This window comes from Bubalus bubalis, chromosome 9 (genome assembly GCF_019923935.1).
Source record: "Bubalus bubalis isolate 160015118507 breed Murrah chromosome 9, NDDB_SH_1, whole genome shotgun sequence".
Taxonomy (NCBI): Eukaryota; Metazoa; Chordata; class Mammalia; order Artiodactyla; family Bovidae; genus Bubalus; species Bubalus bubalis.
Genome location: NC_059165.1, coordinates 32,572,797 through 32,596,238, shown reverse-complemented (window position 1 = coordinate 32,596,238; position 23,442 = coordinate 32,572,797). Strand labels below are relative to the sequence as shown.

At 35.3% G+C, this 23,442-nt stretch overlaps 1 long non-coding RNA gene across 3 annotated transcripts in view; it reads left to right on the top strand.

Moving 5' to 3' along the window:
- The window catches only part of LOC123335008, a 604,601-nt gene that overhangs the window by 564,653 nt on the left and 16,506 nt on the right, over positions 1-23,442 (top strand). For 2 of the 3 annotated variants that reach the window (XR_006553221.2, XR_006641376.1), the window contains one exon: positions 11,488-11,533. This is a non-coding gene — a long non-coding RNA (uncharacterized LOC123335008). Of the gene's footprint in view, positions 1-11,487; positions 11,534-13,840; positions 14,628-23,442 lie in introns of those variants that run through there. The other variant, XR_006641377.1, reaches the window with a different exon arrangement.

Below are 23,442 nucleotides of genomic sequence, written 5' to 3'. Positions count from 1 at the left end.
AGTTCCCCACCCTTACTTCAATAAAGGTAAAGTTGCTTTAAATTGGAAATTAAATTCATTAAAATATGAATGTGAGCAAGACTACAGGCACCATCACTGTTCCTACTTCTCAGGCTGAGAACACATCAGGCATGTTCTTGCATTTCTAGTACAAAGGCAGATACCTATTTAAGTACTAGAAGCCATAGGAGCATAATTTAAAAAATCAACAGTGGCATTTGTTTCTGAAAAATCTGATTATGGTGGTAGAAAGCCATGGCAGAGTGTTACTGGGAAGTAAAGTGAGTTCTCTTACTTGACTATTTTTTTGGAGTTAATGTAGACATAATTCTTACACTTCCAGTCTCTTCTCTTCACATGCATGAACTGTGGAAATTTCAACATGTGGGTATATACCTAGATAGTGTAGACTGACCCATGAGCTAATAAGCTCAACCAGACATTAATGCCTCCTGCCCAAATAATTCACATGTCAGAGGAAAAGCTTTGCCCTTGACCTAGTGAAATGCATACTGCCTTTTATATCTTACTCACTTCACCTACTCATTCATTCAAATTTGTGCTTATTTAATGAATATCTCACAAATCATATATTATGATAAATTTTAGGGATTAGAAGAGAATGAGAATAGGGCACTACTGTTCAGATACTCATAATCTAAAGTAGAAGACAGCTATAAAAGAGTTATAAGATGATGAGAAATATATCAAAACAGAGCCATAAGCAGAGTACTATGAAAATAAGAAGAAAGCAATAATTTTTGCATGTAAGTATACAGAAAGACTCCACAGAAGGTGGCCCTAGTGCTAAATCTTGAAGGATGAGACAAAATCTGCCAAATATAGATAGAAAAGGAGGATGTGCCAAGGGAAAAGGACCTTGCAAATTCACTGACGTTCTTCCTCATGTTGCCTGCTCATGGGTGACCTGTAGCCCAGATGTGATTTAAAACACTGGCTAGGTACTTATTATTAATATTTTTATAGAAACTGTCCCCTCTGTGTCCTAAATAAAGCTATGAAATAAGTTAAGCAGCATAGAACAGAACTTGAACTGGATTTTTTTTTTCAAAATTTTCTTCTCATGCAAATAGCGAACACTTGTCTTTTTAAACATATTATCATTTTTCTTTTGATTTAAGTCTGTGTGCATTCATGTAAAAAATTATTATAATTCATACAGATAGTGGCATTCTGAAGCATGTACAAATAGACAAGAATTGCAAATTTGCTAATTTGGCTTTGTATTGAATCCCATGTTATTGTGTAGCTTTGAGGGAAGCGAGTAGAGAGGTGGACATCTTTTTTTGTTAATAAGCAGGCTTTTATTTCATTGCAAATAGGGTCAGTGGGTGCTTCCAGAGCAGGAGTTCTCGTTTATTGAAGGATCCTTTAAAATTTTTCCATATTTCCTATTTGTCATATTATGCTATGCTTCCATTAAAAATAATTGAAATAGAGAGTTATAACTATAATTTTTGTCAATCATCTTAGCCAGTTCCCCAAAGAGGAATGACAGTAATCTGTGTGTATTTTTAAAGGGCAAAAATAAATGACCCTAGATTTGATTGTACCCTTTTTGCTAGTTAAATTTGTCTTGGTGCTCAAACATTATCCTCTTACCTAGACTGGGAATAAATACCTCTTCCTCTCTTTTTTTTTTAAAAATCTTATCTTCCTATACCCCATCGATTGCATTTATTCAATATTTTTTATCTCTCCCTGTCATTTTAATACATAACATTTTGTCTGTCCAAACTGTAAGACCTCTCTTTTAATCAGACTTCCAATACCAGTCTTCCTTGGCCAGCTCTATCCTTTTGACACTTGAGATCAGCAGGTCAATTCAAGAGCATTGCAACTTTAACTCTCTGCCATTTCTTCAGAGTCATAATTGGATATCTTAGTTGGCAGCCATATGTGTGATTCCACTAATTATCAGCTATATGACCTTGATCAAGACCATCATGGCAGGAGTCCATCATAAAAGTCTACCATTTATATCTTGCCATCTAATTGATCTCTCCCTACTATATTCCTTACCTTCCTTACTTTTACTCCCAGATATAGTGCTTTTCTCATATGGGCCACTAAATCACAGCATAGTTCATTCTAATAGTCTTCTAATCAAATTTAGCCTTCCAGCCTCAAATATCTGTCTCTCTGTCTATTCCTCTCTCTTACTCCTGACTATATTTTTATTATTCTGTCTTTATACACATACAGCTTTAAAGTATAGTGTATTTAATTAGATGATTATGCACACAAATGCAGGTTTCTTCACTTTTATTCATTTTTTTCCTTAAGGTGCTTCATTGTTTCAAGTTTGCTATAGTTCCTACTGTTCACTTCTGTCTCCCAAGACCTCATTGTTGTTATTGTTGTTCAGTTGTGTCTGACTCTTTGTGACCCCATGGACTGCAGCATGCCAGGCTCCCCTGTCCTTCACATCTCCCAGTTTGCTCAAATTCATGTCCATTCAGTCAGCAATGACATCCAACCATCTCATCCTCTGTCATCCCCTCTTCCTGCTCTCAAACTTTCCCAGCATCAGGCTCTTCTCCAATGAGTTGGCTTTTCTCCTCCTCTGGTGGCAAAGCTGGAGCTTCAGCTTTAGCATCAGTCCTTTCAATGAATACTCAAGGTTGATTTCCTTTAGGATCGACCAGTTTGATCTCCTTGTTGTCCAAATGAATCTCAAGAGTCTTCTCTAGCACCACTTTTCGAAAGCATCAATTCTTTGGCTCTCAACTTCTTTATGGTCCAACTCACATATCCATACATGACTACTGGAAAAACCATAGCTTTGACCATACCCACCTTCATCAACAAAGTGATGTCTCTGCTTTTTAATACACTGTCTAGGTTTGTCATAGCTTTTCTTCCAAGGAGTCTTTTAATTTTAAGGCTGCAGTCACTGTCTGCAGTGATTTTGGAAGCAAAGAAAATAAAATCTGTCACTGTTTCCATTGTTTCCCCTTCATTTGCCATGAAGTGATGGGACCAGATACCATGATTTTAGTTTTTTGAATGTTGAGTTTTAAACCAGTTTTTCACCCTCTTCTTTCACCCTCATCAGGAGGCTCTTTATTTCCTCTTCACTTTCTGCTGTTAGGATGGTGTCATCTGCATATCTGGAGAAGGCAATGGCAACCAACTCCAGTAATCTTGCCTGGAGAATCCCATGGACAGAGTAGCCTGGTGAGCTACAGTCCATGGAGTCGCAAAGAGTTGGACACAAATGAGCGACTTCACTTTTACTTTTCACTTTCATGCACTGGAGAAGGAAATGACAACCCACTCCAGTATTATTGCCTGGAGAATCCCAGAGATGGAGGTGACTGGTGGGCTGCCATCTATGGGGTTGCACAGAGTCGGAAATAACTGACGCAACTTAGCAGTAGCAGCAGCAACATCTGAATATCTGAGGTTTTTGATATTTCTCTAGCAATCTTGATTCCAGTGGGAGCTTCACCCAGCCCGACATTTTGCATAATATACTCTGCATATAAGTTAAATAAGCAGGGTGACAATATATAGCCTTGACGCACTCCTTTCCCAATTTTGAACCAGTCTGTTCCATGTCTGGTTCTAACTGTTGCTTCTTGACCTGCATACAGGTTTCTCAGGAGGCAGGTAAGGTGTTCTGGTATTCCAATCTCTTTAATACCTAGTTGCCATTTATCAACTCACTTATGGTGTTATTTTTCTCTTATGCCTCTCAGCCTTCTTTTACTGGTATGTTGCCTGCTTGATCTCAGTAGAGATTTATGTTTCTGGCCCCTAACATAGATTTACTTATAGCCACAAGCAAGAGAGGATTCATTCTTATAAATCTGACGCCTAATAGTTAAGTAATTTTCCCAAGGTCTTGTTACCTAATTCCCAGTCTTTTAAAAAACAAACAAAACCCATCATGTGTTTGTTCATTTATTATCTCATGGTTTTATTGGGTCAGGAATTTGAACCGAACTAAGCTGGGTCCTCCAATTCAGTGTCTCTCAAGAAGCTCAGTCAGGTGACAGCCAGTGCTGGAGACTTAGCGAAGGCTTGACTGGGGAAGGATCTGCCTCTAAGTTTATATGGTTGATGGCAAGATTTAGTACCTAGTGGGCTGTCAGACTGAAGCTGTCTTTCTCTCTGGCTATCCACTGAAAGCCACATGGTTCCCACATGGGCCTTTTCACAGGGCAGTTCACAATATGACATCACATCATCAGACAGGAAGGGAAGTTGTTCAAACCAGGTATCTAGGCTTCAGTTTTATCTCCTTTTCCCCCTACAGTCAGTCAGTCATTATGTCCTACTAATTCTTTTTTTTTTTTTTTTGGAGTTTTTAAATTGAATTTCAATTAACTTACTATATTATATTAACTTCAGGTGTGTAACAGTGATTTAATAATTTCTACATTACAAAATGATCACCATGATAAGTTTAATTACCATCTGTTATCATAGGAAATTATTAAAATGTTATTGACTGTATCTCTTATGCTGTACATTGCATCCCTGTCACTTATTTATTTTAAAACTGAGTTTGTGCCTCTTAATCTCCCTTACCTACTTCAGTTTATCCCCTACCCCACATCTGCTCCTCTGGCAACTATCAGTTCCTTCTCTGTTTAAATGAATCTGTGTCTCTTTTGTTACATTTGTTTGTTTTTAGATTTCATATACTAGTCAAATCATACAGGATTTTTCTTCTCCATTTGATTTATTTCACTTAGGATAATACACTCTAGGTCTATCTACATTGTCCCAAGTGGAAAAATACCAAACTTTATTTTACGGCTGAATAACATTCCAGTGTGTGTGTGTGCGCACATATACATCACATCTTCTTCATCTTTTATCTCTGATGAACACTTACTTCAGTGTCTTGGCTATTGTAAATAATGCTATAATGAACATATGTGTGTGCTCAGTTATGTCTGACTCTTTGCGACCCTATGGAGTGTAGCCCACTATGCTCCTCTGGGATTCTCCAGGCAAGAATACTGGAGTGGGTTGCCATTTCCTTCTCCAGGGGCTTTTTCCAACCCAGGGATTGAATCCACATCAGGCAGATTCTTTACAATCTGAGCCACCAGGGAAGCCCCTAGAATATAAATATATATAAGAAGCCACTCGAGTATATATTGTATGAAAGCTGGAGCATGTCTTGTTTATTTTGATATTTCTTGTTCTTAATAAATAGTACTTTATAATTTTGTTGAATGAATTATTGAATAAATAGTAAAATCCAGTGCTTGGTAAAAATTAATTTAAAGAGAGAAAAAATAGAAGTAGAGACCTGGTCCCTACCAATCAATAGCTATTTAAATTCAAGAAAATAATTCCTAAGGAATGTGTATGCTTCTCTGATTTATGTGGTAGCTTAGTTATGCTTGTGTTAAGAATGCAAAAAGAAGCAGTGTATCATTCACTGATAGTGCTTGTTGTAATAGTGTGTCTTCTGGGTAGGAAGAGTTTCTACATAAACATTCAAAGGATTGTAATCACTATCCAGAGAGCGAATCCTCTGCCCTGACAGTTGGAAAATGACTTTATACGCTGACAGCCCCACAGGATGGAAAATGCAATAGCTTTGCTACTACTGTGTAATGTTGCTAAGCTTAATTGACTGCACCCATAAATAGTGGGAGAATGTGAGAGTGTGTAATCCATACCACACTTAAATTATTATGTGGGGCCAACTTGAAGACATCTCAGGGAATCTCTCTAGTATAAGCCATTGGTTGTTTGGATTTTAGATTTTCATTGTTTTATAGCAACCCCAACTCAGTTTCATTCACTTGCTCTCCACGATTTCTTAAGCCTAGTGTTATTATGATTTCACACATACTTCCCTTTTCTTAAAAAAATAAATGTTGTCTTTATGGGCTGTTACACCTTATTGCCATAATTACCTTCCTACTCCTGTCTTATTTCTGCATCCTTGACTCCAAAACAACTTTGTTAAAGACATCAATGATTTCCACACTGGAAATCCAAAGAACACTTTTAAGCAAAATTATCTTATTGGAGTATAGTTGATTTACAATGGTGTGTTAATTTGCACTTCACAGAAAAGAAATTCAATTATACATATATAATATATGCATATATAGTATACATACATACACACATATTATACATATATAATATTTATGCATAATACATATATATTTATGCATAATTCATATATATTTATGCATATTACATATATGCAGAAACGAATTGCTTTGCTGTATAGCAGGAGTTAGCACACAGTTGTAAATCAACTATACTCTCCCTATATATGTAAATATATATGTATATATATTATATATGTATATATATATTATATATGTATAATTGAATTGTTTTCCTATTTGAAAAGACTACAGTAAACATATATACATGTTATATATACAGTATATATATATATATATATGTTATTTTTCATATTCTTTTCCATTGTGATTTATCCCAGGATATTGACTATAGCTTCCTGTGCTGTACAGTACGACCATGTAAAGAATACTTCTTAGTCCTCATCTTACTTAACATCTCACCACATTCAACATAGAAGGAGCCACACCTCCTTCTTGAAGACACTCTTAGCTTTCACCTTACTACAGTTTCCTGGTTTTGTTTTCCTTCTGCTCTGACCACTACTTCTCGGCCTCCTTCACAAGGTACTCTCTCTGCTGTTGTTTGGTACTAAGTCATGTACGACTCTTTTGTGATCCTATGGACTGTAGCCCATCAGGCTCCTCTGTCCATGGGATTTTTCAGGCAAGAATACTGAAGTGGGTTGCCATTTCCTTCTCCAGGATATCTTCCCAAACCAGGGATCAACCCCATGTTTCCTGCATTGGCAGGCAGATTCTTTACCACTGAGACATTCCAAAATATTAAAGTTCTTCTCTCTATATAAACTTTTCCTAGATGGTATTCCACACCCATAACTTAATGTCTTCCAAATACTCATATTTACCATTTCCTCTCACTCACCCATATCTTTCCTTTGAGAGATTGGCTTATAGATCTAATGCCTTCTAAACAACTCTACTTGAATTTCTTTTAGGTTTCTCAAACTTAAAATGTCCACAATTTTATTATTGAATTTTAACCTCCTCACTTCATTAACACTTGATATTTTCTCTTTCCCTTGCCCTAACTTGTAAATTTTTGCCAGCATCTAATTCCCAGCTGCATTATTCACTCTTTTGTCTGATTCATCATCATTTCTGTTTCTGGACTTTTAAACATGGCTAGTTATCAGCCGGAAATGTTGTTCTCCTTCTTCATTCAGATAATTCCTACTCATCAGAAACTCTTAATTTCAATATGCTTTCTTTGGAGACCTTCCCATACCTCTCTGTCCCACTGGCATGCTCTCAGAGCATTTATCCAGTTCTTTGTAGCAATTAACGTGATTTGTAATTCTGCATTTATACGAATGCTATTATATGTTATCTTCTGTATTTCATTTACCTTTTCTTCTCTTTATTGTCTTTTAAATTTGACTTTATAAACCTAGAAAATTTGGAAGAGTGATATTTCATGGACTACTAAGATATATAACTCTGTCTTAAAATATATAGAACTGATTTTCTGTATTGATTAAATCATTCATTTATTCATTTAATCAATTCTTGAGCTCCTACTGTGTACTTTTATAGTCTGAATCTTGGATCCTGCCAAGGATTATTTTGTGAATTATCATGAAAAATTAAGTATTCATTCTTCAGTTTCCTTTTCTCTTAAAATGGGTGAAAATTGTAGCTAATTTATAAGGATACTTTGAGAAATAAATGAGTTATTACATGCAAAAATGACTAGCACATAATGAATTCCATGTAAATATTAGCTAGCCTTATTTTTATATTATCCTTAATTATTCATTACTTTTTGAGGCAATGAGTTGTATAATGTTAAACAAAATACATTTTGTATCTTCACATAGCTTATATCTTAGTATAGGGCAAACTATGATTGTTTGACCAAGTCTGGCCCACTGACCATTTTTGTAAATAAAGTTTTACTGGAATACAACTAGCTCATTTCTTTATACTTTGTCTGAAGCTGCTTTATGCTGCAATTATGACTTTAAATAGTCACTACAGAGACTGTATGCCCCACAAAGCAGAAAATGTGTGCCATTTTTTCTCTTCACTGAAAATGTTTCCTGAACTCTCTTCTAATGCAGATAGATTCACTTTCTTTAGTAAGTAGCCTAGGTGGTGAAAAAACCCAGTGGGCTCATGAAGATTTGGATTAATATTCTAATTTTTGTATCCTACCATTGTCTTCTCGCATGGTTTTAGCAGGCCACTTATCTCTGTAAACATCAGTTTCCTTGATTGTAAAAAGGGCTCAGTGTCTATTCTGATGTGTCCTTACAGAATTAAATAGTAAAATGTATATACAGTGCCTGGAATCTGGGTACTCAATAAAAATGTTCCTCTTTCTTTTCAGAGGAATCCAAAAAAAGGATTTATACTGATCTTAAGTATTAACATTTATCACAATTCACAACTACATGCAACAATTTAAGGACAGAAGTTGAAAAAATCATGGTCTATAATGGACAGTGTTTCACTAGGAGAAAAATAGATTTTAACTGCAGTAAATGCAAAGGAAAGATGTGTTAAATTCTAGTGCTATTAATATGTTATTATCTTAGTCTTGTTTTAAATTTATCATAGTTAAGTTGTAGGTTTAAATCCTTTATATGCTGAAGATTATTCACTTCTAATAAGTTTCCAAGATGCTTCTTGTGCAAAACCAACTGAAATTACTGACTAAACTAAATTACTTAGAAAGGAGAACATTCTGGTTCTCTATGTGGGAAATCATTTGTTTTTTTAAAGGTGCCTCTTTAATAATAGCTTAAAACAATAAATCTATGAAGAATTGTTTGTGTGTGTTTTTTTTTCCCCACAGTAGTTAACCCATCAGTAACATTACTTACAAAATTCCAGTTTAAAAAATGACCTTTGAAAGATGCCATATAAAATGAAATTTTAATGAGGGATAATAAATGGTGATGCTTTTCACAGGAGGAAGCACAGTGCTTGCCCGAGCCTTTCCCGCATGTCATCCACTTTAGCCCTCTGGTACTGTGGCTTCCCTTTCATTATTTTCAAGGGAAGATGATGGGATAGCACACTTTGAAAAACCAAAACCAGTTTTAGTATTACGCTTACCAAAGGCAGTCTTCTTCTCTGGCTAATTAGGCAGATGGACCTCCCTTGCTTTAGTGATGATTCTTTTGTAGAAAGCCGCTCTGTTCCTCCACAATGATAGTTTAAGGTATTTAAGCACTCCTTTGATTATGTGACCTGATGAAAAACTAAATCTTCATGATTGGACTCAAAAAAGTATTTGCAGTAGACGGGAATTTTAGCGTTTTGTGGCAAAGACAGAAAGGTCCCTACAATGGTCATTTGGCAACCAATCAAATTGAGTCTAGGAAGAGAAAAACATAAGGACTAAGGGTAAAAGAATCATATTATATCTGCAAATAGCTGTTTGACTGCCTTAATAAAATAAGAATGCTCACCAATGCTTCTTAGGCCAATACAAGCAGTCTGTTAATAACCCTCTGGGCCACTCAAGTTCATTGTCCCCTTTACTAAATGAGAACAATTTATCATAGACATACAATAATCTTGGCAAACATACTTATTAATTTATTGTTTCTAGCTTAAATTTCAAAAAATTATGACACTTTCTGCTTTTATATGATGCCACCCTTGCAATATTTTTTTTGCCCTGAGGATCCTATTAGCAGAGAGCTAAGCAATTCAGTTTCATTGGAAATAAATTATGTCTCCGTTCTTAAAATATAAGTATTGAAGGACTGTAAAGATTAGAAATTCGTTTGAAGCCCCATCACTTGAAGGTTTTTTTTTTTTTTCTTTTCCCTTGATGTATAGAGCTTCTGGTGTTAATGTAAAACAACACATCTTTTGAAAAGTTAAGAGGCAAGTCACCTTAAAGGAACCCTGGCCAGGATTATGAAGGATGTACAAAATGAAACACATTATCGTGGAGGGCGGGGGTTTGGTTCCTCAGAAGCTGTTTCCAAGACAGGCTGCTTTTGTATTACAGAGTGGGGAGGTGACTCCGCTAGTCACCCTCTGTTTCAAAATGATTAGAAAACTGCAATTCCCAAGAAACATGAGGTGATTTCTCACTTTCCTCACCAAGGGTCTGAGGATGAAATGACACCTTTAATTATGAAGGACTGTTGGTACCACTCTGGTAACAAGCTGCTAGAAATGAAACCCTTAATTGCCTCAGAATCATGTATTTCATGTAAATGCATTTTAATCTTAAGTACAGTTGTTGGTCCAGCTTTCATTATTTTTCCCTGTTAGCATATGATAGAAGGAAGTGGTTGTGCCAACTTCTTATTTTGCTGCTATTTTATTGTCAGTTTTGCCCAATGACTAAGGAGCTAGTGTGTCTTTTCCAGCAATAACTTCTTATTTTAATAGCAGCAGGGCCCCATGGTGGTATTCAACTTTGACTTAAATAAAATTGTAATTAGAAAAACGATGACTCTCATGTTTTAACATAACTTGATCTTTGGTTATTTCTCATAATTATATCAAATTGCAGTAGATATCAAACCATTTTGTCTGATTAATTATTTTTAAAGCATTGCTGATAACCAGAATCCATTTATCAGCTCCATATGCTTACATTCTTAAAATTAACTCTGTATGATCTGAATATTTACTCAGCTATTTCTCCTCTCCCCCCACCGCCCCCCTTTCTGTTCATTTTGAAAGATAAAAGTAAATGCTCATTTTGTGAAGTTCCCAGTATTACACTTTTCTTAGATCATATTGAATTTGGCCAGCTGATTGTTTCTTCCAAATTAATGTAGACATATTTAGAGATGCAACAATTAAAGAAATAAACAATAATTAAGGAATTGTGAGTAAACCAGAGAGAGGCATTGACCTAAGTAAATAAAGGGCGAGATTTGTTTGTGAATTCTCTTTCCAATGTAATTAAAGATATTTTTAAATTTCAAAATGAAATATAGATTTAAAAGCTGTATTTAACTCAAAATCTAAAAACTGATGGATTCTGAAGGAAAAGGGAACAGACTAGGTTGTTGAACAGATGTATAGTGACCCGTTTGGTCTATAACAGTTAAGTGCTATGGTAGTGATAGCAAACATTAAATCATTTTTCAGAGGAAACTTCTGGATGTGGTGGATATACTTATGGCATAGATTGTCATGATGGTTTCATGAGTGCATAATTATTTCCAAGTTTATCAAGTCATATATGTACATTAAATATGTATGCTTTTCATATATGCTTCAATAAAATGGTTTTAAAAGAATCCATTTCAGCAACTTGTCAAAGATTAAGAAAAAGAAGAAGAAAACAGACCTGCTATTCAGTAGTTAATTTTTGAAGAATTGTATTCTGGATTAAATTATATAACTGGTAGGTACACTAACAATAAGTGCTTCTGGCTTTTTCTTTCTTTAGAAATGAGGACTGAGTGAAGTCAGGAATTACTGGAAAGGAGGTCAGGGTAAGTCATATCATATTTATTTCTTACTTTTGAAGTGTGCAGAATACATTGTATAAAACTTGTTCAGGAACTCTCCGGGGTTCATGTCTCAGATAAATTAGACAAATTGAGTCTTTCAGGGGGAAATAAAATGCTTGCTATAGCTGTGCTACACAGAAATATACCACTTGTCCCTGACATTTTGAGACTCGTGTTTTCCGCATGCCAACCACCTTACTGTTCCATATTGTTAAGTGGATCATGGCCAAAGTGGCAAGAAAAACTCTAGATGAATTCCTCTTTTAGAATTGTGAGTCTCATTATTCCATGTATTATTTTCTTCCTTTTAATTTAGTATGGCAAAGTCAGTGCTTAAAATCTCAGGGCAATATCTACTAGGTATCTCAGTGTGTCTCATATTCAAGTTCAGGGGCAAATGGTCATAGACTAAAGCTGATCATCATATAATTGTGTTTTTATGTTTTACCATCATTTAATTTTTCTTTTCTTTGAAATTTAAATGCATTTGCTTTTATGAAAGTATAAAACATTTATTTTATAACCAGTTGTGTAAAATCAAAAGCCATAGTATTCTTACAGATGACTTATATGGTATACTTCATCTCACTGTGCATAATAGATAGACATACAGGATCATCTTCAAATAGAGGGAATTGAGGCCAAAGTTGCATTTTTTTTAACTAAAAAAATTTCCTAAATGAATTTCTTCTTTTCAGAAAGTCACTCTGAATGCAAAGGAATAAGAAAGTCAGAATAAATAATGTCATCATGCAGATTCATTTTTCCAGTTTGTGTAGTAGAAGTCTTAATTCTAGTAGACTCAGAAATAGCACTTGTTTGTTTTTTATTATCAATGCCTCCTGCGATCTTGCCAGCTTAATACTCAGTAGAACATTGGAGATTTGGTGTATAGAGAGTGGCACAAAGAAAGGGTGCACGTTTCTGAGCCTTTCTGAGCCTTCATTCATCTTCAAACAGTTCATTTCCACATAGTCCTTTGCATGTTGGAATTTTCCCTAAAAATTTGTTTCAAGAAAGAGAGAACTTAGATGGAAATGTGTTAATATCTGTTAAGTCTAGCTGCTGGGGATGTGGGTATCTGTAACATGGGTTATTCAATTTTTCTCTAATTTTGAAATATATCTTAAACATCAATGATTCAAAACAGTTCTTTTGGAAAGAGCTCCACATGTCTTGAAATGGTTTTGAACTTCATTTTGTAGCATGTTACCAGCACGTTCATTAGAGAGTAAAATTAACAACACTTTGTCTAGTGGATTACTTTCATTATAGTGAGAATTTTTCATGGATGGGGAGGGGGAGTATTATAGTCATCCTTTGAGACTGAACATCCCAAGCTTTTATTGTATTCTTCTTCCAAAGTAAATATTTTAGATGGGCAAATAAGAAATTGGAAGAGGACTATATTTCCAAAGTTCCTTAATAGCAAATGTGACCACATGACTGAGTCTAGGCCCCTGGTGGTTGTTGTTGAGTCACTAAGAGTAGACCAACTCTTTGCCATCTCATGGACTGCAGCATGCCAGGCTTCCCTGACCTTCACTATCTCCTGGAGTTGCTCAAACTCATGTCCATTGAGTCAGTGATGCCACCCAACTATCTCATCCTCGCCAACCCCTTCTCCTCCTGCCCTCCATCTTTCCCAGCATCAGGGTCTTTTCCAAGGAGTCAGTTCTTTGCATCAAGTAGTCAAAGTATCGGAGCTTCAGTTTCAGCATCAGTCCTTCCAGTGAATATTCAAGAGTCACTGGTACATATTTGGAATTTCAGGTGGCCTTATAGAAACCTTCCCCAAGAGACAGCTGCTTCATGTCTTTGTCCTTCGTGAGAAAGAAAGTTTCTTTTGACAATTCAGAGAATATCTCACTCTCTCTGACACTGTCCACAGTGCCTTCATACTGCTTCCTGAAATGTGGGTGTGGTGTCTGGAATTCACTCTTGGGCTATTAAATGTGAGTCCTATGTTAAGGAGGGGCGAATTAAATGTTTTGGATTTGTGTTTTTTATTAGCGGAAAAAGAACAAACTTATATACCATTTTAATTAATTTTATAACAATAAAAGTTCAGCTCTTTATATCAGGGCTTGGAAACATATCACAGATATTTTAATGAAGATATTTTAGCTAAATATTTAATTTGAATCTTCTCATGGAAAAAATGTGGTTACTCTAAGTGACACTGAGTGGCCATCCACATATGGCCAAAATGATGTGAAACTAAGGAAAAGTGTTTCTCTTTGGAAATGCCAGGAGATCCTAAGTTTCCATTGTTTCCAATCTCTCTAGTGTCTCCTGCCTGCATTGTTGTACTCACTGACTTTACCTGAACCTTTGCAATTAAGAATTGTGCAGAGTTCAGACATCAGCTGGACCTCTTTCAGATGCAAGCTGTTCCATGCATTCCAGGAAAAATTGGTACATCCCCAACTGCAATTCCACATTCTGTGATATACCAAAGTTCTCAAGGAGATTTCTGCAAATCCCTAATGAGATCAAGGTTTTCATGCTGTATCTTCATATAGCTTCTATTCCTTACCATGTCCATGCAGACATGAAACTCATATTTTTTTATGAATATCCACAAGTCAGCTCGTTCATACAGGCATGCTATGACTACAGCAGAGTTTTTTTGTTTAATAATACAGCAGTTATCATACCATCCCCACCTAACAAAAATGTATTTTTTTAATTAGACTTTAAAGTTATGTAAAATATTCCTTGGTGCCCTAAGGTGAGTCATCTCTCTTGATGCCCTGGCTGTAGGGTTTTGCATTGTCGACTGCCTTCTCTGTCTGTTCCTCTCTTCTCTCCATTTTGTTCTCTTATCTGCCTTCTGTTATTTCAGAGGACACACACACACTTTTCTCTGGACCCATTTACAGCAGTTCTTCCTTCCTCTTGCCATCAGCCCTGGAGCTCTCAGAGTTCTGTCTTCTATTTCCAAATAGTTATCAAGCTTGTTATATTTGTCATCATCTTGGGTATTTGTTTTCCTCCAGCAAAATGAACTCATTCAATGATGAGTGCTGGAAGCATCTTTTAATATGATATATGTACTTTATTCTCTTATCGCATCGAATAAAACACCATGGCTTACCTTTCCTATGCCACCAGTATTTGTGTTGATTATCTATTGCAAAGACCATTGTCATAAAGGGACCCACAGAGGGAAAAACTCAATTTCTAAGAAATTCAGACAGGGCATGACCACCTACAGGAAACCACATGTTGTCTATCTCTTCTCTCTGGGATGTTTGTTGAGAGGAAAATCATGAGACATTTGAAGAAGACATAGTTACTAAAGAAATGTTATGGAAGAGAAAGTTTAAAACCTGAGGATCTACAAAAATGAATGCTACTGCTAAGTCACTTCAGTCATGTCCTACTCTATGCGACCCCATAGAATGCAGCCCACCAGGCTCCGCCATCCCTGGGATTCTCCAGGCAAGAACACTGGAGTGGGTTGAATGCTAGACCTAAATATCTTAGCTTGTGACGTTTTGAAGATAGAATATTCTGTTCTGTTTTTGCAGCAGTGATTGGGATTTCTTAACTGTGAATCACTAAAAAATATGTTCATTTTTACCAGCAATGGAGATAGCCTTAATATATGATGATATCCATGTGTATTGTAGCCCAGGAATTTGGTATTGACAAATTTTGGCAAGACCGTTTGTCTGATTTAGCTAAAAGCAACTGGCCTCTGTCTTTTGAAACCTAAAATAATGTGAGAAATGCCAGTTTAAGTCCATTTCATTCTCCACAGTGGTTTTCTAGGAACTAAGATAGTAAAATATGTTCCAGTTGACTGTTATACAATGGAGTGATCTAGCCAGATTATAAATTAAGTAGTATAGTATGAATAGTGTAGCATGGAATGCCAAAATGAGACGTGGCCACCACATGTAATTAACCTAGAGTAAACGCTAAGAGCATATGCAATCTCAATTCAGAAACTTTAGAGTCTACAGAAGAGGAAGAGGTTTTTAAAGGACTTTTTTTACAGTTGAAATTAATGTGGTAAACCCCAAAGTTTGCTATTGTCTAAAGACATGTGGTTAATGTTTTACTGGAATATGTGTTTCCTGATGGTTTAATCCAACATCTGAATTTAACACTACTTTTATAAAATATCTAGTTAGTATAAATAATAGTTAAATGCTTCCTAACTTAGCAACTAAAGGTAAGGACATTTTTTAAACCTACAGATCTCATAAAAATGTTGAGAGGGCAACAAAACATTAGGATGTTAAAGTATGGCTTATGTTGATATTATTTTATTTCCTCTCTCTTCTGTTTCTTCCTACTAACTTTTTTCTTTCTTTTCAGAATCCATGATTAATGCTCATTCTATTTAAACATAAAACAAAATTTGCTGACATGTTCTCATATTTTTCTCTTCTTTCATCCTAAGATAATTTTTCATCTCCTATAGAGTTTTACTTGGACAAAATGGCTTTTTGTTAGGATGTGGGCACAAGCAGTGTGCTGCCGTTTTATACTTAGCTAGAATGAATACATTGTTGATTTCTGGTAAAATTAGAAATTGCTTCCAAATATAAAAATGGCTGGTATTCTTCTAACATGAAGCCCCTTGCAAGAACTTTTCTTCCCTATTCTTATACTCTTGCAATAGAATATATATAAACTTGTGTCTGAGAGACTCCTTAATAATTGATGTAATAGTTTGGTTCACCTGGATTCATTTTCCCTTCTTTTTTATTTTCTATTATTATATGGGTAACACTCACATTCTGGATTTAAAATCGTATAATTGAGTTGGTCCAAAATTCTGATAATTCTGTGCCCAAAAGCAGCTATTTGATTTGATCCTTTTGCATTTTCTTCAGATTATTCTAGAAGTCATTCAATAGCCATTCCCCCTCCTAATTGTTGACTTCCACTTTATTTTTGAATTTGTTTTGTATACACTGACTAAATATTGATAAGAGTGACAGATACTAATTCCTACTCAAGTTTTTTCAAGTTTTACCTCCAGTGTCTAATACATTAAAAGGATAATTAAATAAACATTTAATTTCAAAATCATATTTAATTTTGCTTGCTAAATGCATTTCTTAGCACTAGATTTGTCTTTCCTCCATAACTTTTCAGATAAATTAGAAATTATGTTCAAAACTTAGCCATAACTGAAATTTGCTTTTGAGAAATTTGGAAAGGCAGAAGATAATTTATTGAAATTCTATCTTGCCATTATTGTGTTGATACACTGTCAAGAGGCATGTATAATTCATATGCTGGAGCCCTGCTTCTCCACCATGCTTCAGGTTCCTGCTATAAGACTGAAACGTATTTATAGCGAGTTCCCTCCAGTACCTTGGGTAATAGACCCTACTGACATAGTCCAACAGGGACTTTCCTTCTCTTGAATTCTCTATTTTAAAAAATTGTAATACTGGCATTCTAATCCAGTTTGAACACATTTTCCATGTTGCTAAAGTACCTCTGCTTTCTTCCAAACTAGGCACTGTTGAGTCAAGCCAGTGCAACGGTTATAGAAACACATTTTGATATGTTCTCCACAGTTAGAATTCATTAGTTAGCAGAAAGTTTCATCAAATTAGGATTATAAAAGAAAGAAACAACTGTTTACCAATGTCTTTAAATCACATCATAGATTTTAACTTGCAGATTCTCTAATATAGAAAACAGTTTAGTAATTTGACACATATTAATAAAACAATAGGTACCTTTTATTTTTTCCAAATCAAGTGCTTAAAAATTACCCTCAAATTCAACACCCCTGTAAATTAGAGTTACTTGGATCTCTAAGGACCTGCAAAATGTGCAGGTGTTAACCTGATCCATAAAAAAGTAAGGTTTGCATCCTTTTTCAGTTAAGTGTTATAAAATAGGCTTACGAAACATCCCTTCTAAGGAGTTAAGGATTTCACTAATAACAATGAACATATCCTGAAAAAGATTACAGAGAACCTTCAGTGCAATTATAAATCATGATAATAGTTGCATTAAAAAATTAAGAGAACATTGTCTGGAAATGGTACACTCTACAGGAATGCCTTCCCCATTCAATTTCCGAGAATAGAAGCTCCATTAGTTATGGTAGAGTTATAAGACATTAAAGGTGCAAAAAATATGATGCTTTTGTAGAATATGATTGAGAGGATTACCTGTGTCTTGATTTTGAAAATAATTTGCAACATTGTTGGCATCAGGCCAAAATAAGGTAAGATACCTGTTTTGCAGTAGTTTTATCAATTTAGCTAAATGTTTTTGTTTGTTCAAGGGAAATCAGCATTGAAAGATAAAGAAAAATGCTAGTAACAATAACAAAATAAACTAACAATTCGATGACTATTAAAAAACATAAAGGGTTATGAGAAAAAAGGACATTAAAATTTCTTGAATCACCAGAAATTTTTTCAACGTAAATTTAGATCTTGATCTCACATTTTATTAATGAATGAGCGATGAAGAGGATGACTTCCCTGGTGGCTCAGATGGTACTTTTTATTTCTTCCTAAATCAGGTGCTTAAAAATTACCCTAAAGAATCTGCCTGCAATGCAGGACATCTGCAATGTTCGATCTCTGGATCAGGAAGATCCCCTGGAGAAGGAAATGGCAACCTACTCCAGTATTCTTGCCTGGGAAATCCCATGGACAGAGAAGCCTGGTGGGCTACACTTCATGGGGCCTTAAGGAGTCGGGCACTACTGGATGACTAACACACAATAAAGAGAAAGAGAGTAACATGTATGACTACTAAATCTAAGATGTTTGTATCTTTCTTCTTTTTTGGACTTCAAGGAAAATGAAACATAGAAGACAGTTTTAAACCTAGACGTAACTAAGCATCATGTTAGAAAGTGTAGCTTAGTACAATAATACTTTAATTCTTTAGCCATAGAACAGTCTTCAGCACAGTTGTCTGCTGTAGTTTGCAGCTTTTTCATGTGACACTTTGTAGTTTTGAATTAAGATTCCAAATGCAGATAAAACGAGCAATATATATCTACCACCACATTGTGAATACCTGGCAATCAAAAACACCTCTGGATAGTTGAAATCAATAAACCATTAATTTTTGAATTCATGGAAATATGTCCATCTTTCAGGGCTGTAAAATGACAAATGTAATAGAGAACATATCACTTTTCTCATTAGTTGATATCAGTTTCTCAGTAGATGACAAATTATCAATTTTAAAACAGAGTACAAAAAGTCAAATTCAGACAATTTTTAAAAATTTAATTTGTGAGGCTTACAGTAAAATTAACTTTGTTTTATTAAACCTGACTTAAATCTGTGTGTAAAACAAAGGCTGTTTAAATTTATTTTACTTTCATCTTTTTCTGTAACACTGAACTGCATCAGTGAATTGATGTCTTGAAAGTTCTCATTTTTTCAATTAAAAAAATAATCATCTATGGATGAAATGTACTGACGTTTATGATCATAATAGGTGGCACTTCAGCAAAGGAACTGATTCCAGGAAATATGTAGGGGTGAGGAAGAATGATCTTAGTAAAATAGGAACCAAGTTGATTTCTTCAAGAACATTACTTATTGTGATTGAAATAAGAAAGGAGAGTATAAATAAAAATTTTCGTGCAATTTCATTATTTTTTTTTGTCAACAAAATACATGTTTAGTAAAAAATTACATTGTTTCTGAAAACTGTAAAGAGACTTAGGTGAGCAGAGTTCTTATCTTCAAGGGTGATGAAAAAGAGAAAGATCCATTGTTCTAAACAGAAAGCTATTCTGAATGTCTCTATAGGTCTCCCTGCTCTTAAACATCTCACTTGAGCAGAAGGGAAAGTAAGCGAGTTAGAATCAGAATATCTGCAGGAGGCAAGTGGTATCGAGAATGATGCTCATAAATTAATGAGGAGTCAAGATGAATAGAGAACAATAATATGGTCTTGAGGAACAAGTGAAATGTCTTTAGGAGTTAAAAAGAAGTATTTGGAGAAAGGTAGTGGCATCACTAGCTTGTTATCCAACCATCTAGCAAAACTATCAATCCCTATTTCCCATTTTGGGATTAGTCTAATTTGACATAAAATTGAATTTAAGATTCCATTGATTTCTCAATATTTTTCTTATTTATTATGTGTAAACAGGCCACATCAGTCTTTAAAACCATGATATTTTGATTCTGATAGATTTTAAATTCTAAAGGACATTTTTGGTGATGAGGAAATGATTTCAATCTGCTATCCAAAGTCAAGATATGAAATTTCAAATTAAGCATGGCAAATCTAATAAAGAGGATTATGCACTGATCCCTGAACTTGAATGTATATTCAAAGCCATCTGTGCAGATAATAGGAACAGTATTCATTTTTAAAGGAAAAAGAGAGAGCAAAAATATGTTGAAATAATCAATGACTGTACAATCATATAAAGAAATGGAATAGTTTTGTCAGCATGTCAGTCAGAAATGAATTACAATTGTGGTAAAGAAATCACAGTAAAAGGAATTTCTCTGGGGAAAAGTGGCATGCAAAATAAAAGCATTAGTGTGACATATGGTTTACAGAAACTCTCTTTGTGGAGATTAAAGTTTATGTTTGTTGACAGTACAACAGGAACATGCCACACAGTGTAAAAATGATCATGCCATAACCACTCCTTAGTTGATGGCTTGATTTTACATGCAGTGATGGAGGTTAGATAGAATTCAACATGCATTTCCATCTACTGACATCAGCCAGAGTAGGTGCCTGCATGCATGGATGCAGCTATTTGAGACCAGAGCATTTTCTGACATGACATATTTTATGGCATGATACCACCAGGACTAGTTCTGTTACTTTTATGAGAAAAATGAAAAGAAATAGCATTATTTATATTTTATTTTCCAGATATCATTTATATCCAGTCATGAAGCCTAACATAGGCTTCCTGGATTCTCAGAAAACCGATGCTTACTGGGAAAATTAATAATTATGTTAGTAATAGCAAAATTAGTGGGAGGGATGGTTATAGCATACATTTGTTTGGCGCTTACTCTCTGAAGAACACTTTCTATGTTTTGTTGTTGTTCTTCCATTGCTAAGTCGTGTCTGAATCTGTGACTCCATGGACTTGCAGCACTCCAGGCTTCCCTGTCCTTCCCTATCTCCTGGAGTTTGCACAAACTCACATCCACTGAATCAGTGGTGCCATCCAACCATCTTATCCTCTGTTGCCCCCTTCTCCTCCTGCCTTCAATCTTTCCCAGCATCAGGGTTTTTTCCAGTGAGTCAGCTTTTTGCATCAGGTAGCCAAAGTATTGCAGCTTCATATTCAGCATCAGTCCTACCAAAGAATATTCAGGGTTCATTTTCTTTAGGATTGATTCTGTGTTTTACTTCCTTTAGTTCTCATAATATTTCTAGTGTAGAGGAACGGAGAAGGCAATGGCACCCCACTCCAGTACTTTTGCCTGGAAAATCCCATGGACAGAGGAGCCTGGTAGGCTGCAATCCATGGGGTGGCTGCAGTCCATGGGGTCGCTGAGTCGGACACGACTGAGCGACTTCATTTTCACTTTTCACTTTGATGCATTGGAGAAGGAAATGGCAACCCACTCCAGTGTTCTTGCCTGGAGAATCCCAGGGACGGGGAAGCTTGGTGTGCTTCCGTCTATGGGGTCGCACAGAGTCAGACACGACTGAAGCAACTTAGCAGCAGAGGAACTGAACTAAGAGGTACGTTAGCAATCTATATTTAAAGAAGAAGGAATGAAAGGAATTTATCCTTTAGAAAGGCTAAAGAAACGAATCAATACCCAATGGAAAGCACATAAGCAATAGGACATAGGTTCAAGGGCTAGCTGGCCATAAAAATGTGGCCCAAGCCATAGTGTAGCAAAGATGTCAAAAGTTTAGGTATAATCCAGGTGGTCATTGCAACTTGATGTCACTTGTCTTTGGTAGGTGCTATTTTACAAAAAAAAAAAAAAATTGTGGAGATTACAATCTAATGAAAGTCAAAATTTAAATGTCAAAGCACTAAATATTTACTCATTTGTGAGGCTTTCTCTTGGGTTCTGATTTCTTAATCATGTATGTTAATGCTCATGAATGTATTTTTGAAGGTTGAAGTTTTGATCAGTCTTAGGAAGTGGTAAAAATTTTTGTTTCTCCACTCTTTTTTGTTTTGGACTTATATCACCATCCTATCAGAGCTTACATTCCCAATATATGTACTACCATTTGCAGGAATATTACAACACTCAGGAGTTTGTGTAGTGGTATACTGGCAAAAAAGTGTAACAAGCAACTCTCGAGAAAAACAAAGTGTGTGTATATATGCATAGTCATAAAATTTATAATGTATAAGACACAATTTACAAAAAAATATTGAAACATGCAATATTCTTTATTGTAAATTCCACATGATCAATTTATTCTTGAAGCATCTCCTTTCATTTTATCCTTTAATTTTTGCCAAACTCTGATATCCGTCACTAACTCATGGCTGCAACAGATTGATTAACATGGTAGTTCTGACATGAATATTGATTTTTATTCTAACAAAAAGTACAAAAATACAAAATACATGTGTTGGAACTTCACTTACATTTATCAGTGACTTGGGCAATTAATTTCTTTGCTGAAGTGAATAGTAATAATTTCTAAAAACTAAACATATTTCATCAATTTTTGTGATATTAATGAAATAACTGATAAAGATGTGACACATTTTTTAATTTGTCTACCCTGTTAATATTTTATATGTTACTTTCTTAAGTCTAGACCAGAGGTCAGCCCACTATCACCCATAGGGTACATCTGGTCTACTCCCTGTTTTTGTAAATAAAGTTTGACTGGAACACTGCTAAGCCTGTTTGTATATTGCCTATGTCTGCTTTTACTGTATAAAAGCAGAGTTAAGTAGTTGCTACAGAGAATATATAGCAGCACCAACTCAAGCAACATGAATCTGAGCAAATTCCGGGAGACAGTGAAGGACAGGGGAGCCTATAAAGCCTGGTGTTCTACAGTCCATGGAGTCGCAAGTACTTGGACACCACTTAGTGACTGAACGCCAGTGACAAAGCAGCACACAAAGCCTAAAATATTTACTTCTGGCCTTGTAGAGAAAATATTTGTAGTCAATAAAATGGTAAATCAAATCTTGATTTGTAGTTTTTGCCAGGTTTTGTAGTGTTTGCTGTAGTGTAAATATTTCTACTATAAACCCAAGAATATAACATAAAGTAAAATGTAGTTAAGTAATTCGGAAGTTGTTGGTTGAATTGGGTCCCCAAGGAAAGTTATGATGAAATTTTAAAATCTCTGGTACCTGTGAATGTAACTTTATTTGGAAATATGGTCTTTGGAGACATAATCAATTTAAGATGAAATCATATTGAATTAGGGTGGGCCCTAAATCCAATGATGGTGTTCTTAAAAGGAGCAACAGAAAAGAAGGTCATGTGAAAAGGGAGACAGAGATTAGTTATGTTGCCACAAACTAAGGAATACAAAAGTTTACCAGCAATCCCCAGGAGCTAGGAAAACCAAGAAAGGAGTCTCCCTTGAGCCTTTAGCGTGAGCATGGGACAGCTTGACTTGAGATTTCTAGCCTCTGGGACTCATGGGAAACTTCTGGTATTTTGTGATGGTAACCTCCCAAGGCAATCCAGAAGTGTTTAGTTTGCAGTATTTACTATTCTTTTTCCCCACATAATCAATTTCACTGCAAGTTTATAACATTTAATTTTAAATCATGGTTTTATTGAGCAAAAGTTCACAAAATTCCCGAAAATTAACAAAATCAAGAGCCAGTCTGGGCTTGCTGAATTGCACCACTCTTTAAACAAGTTGTAACGGCAAGGTGACATCCTCCATTAGGGGAGGGAACAGATTCAGAGCCCATGTTTGTTTCCAGGCTTGCATGTTTCCGGAAC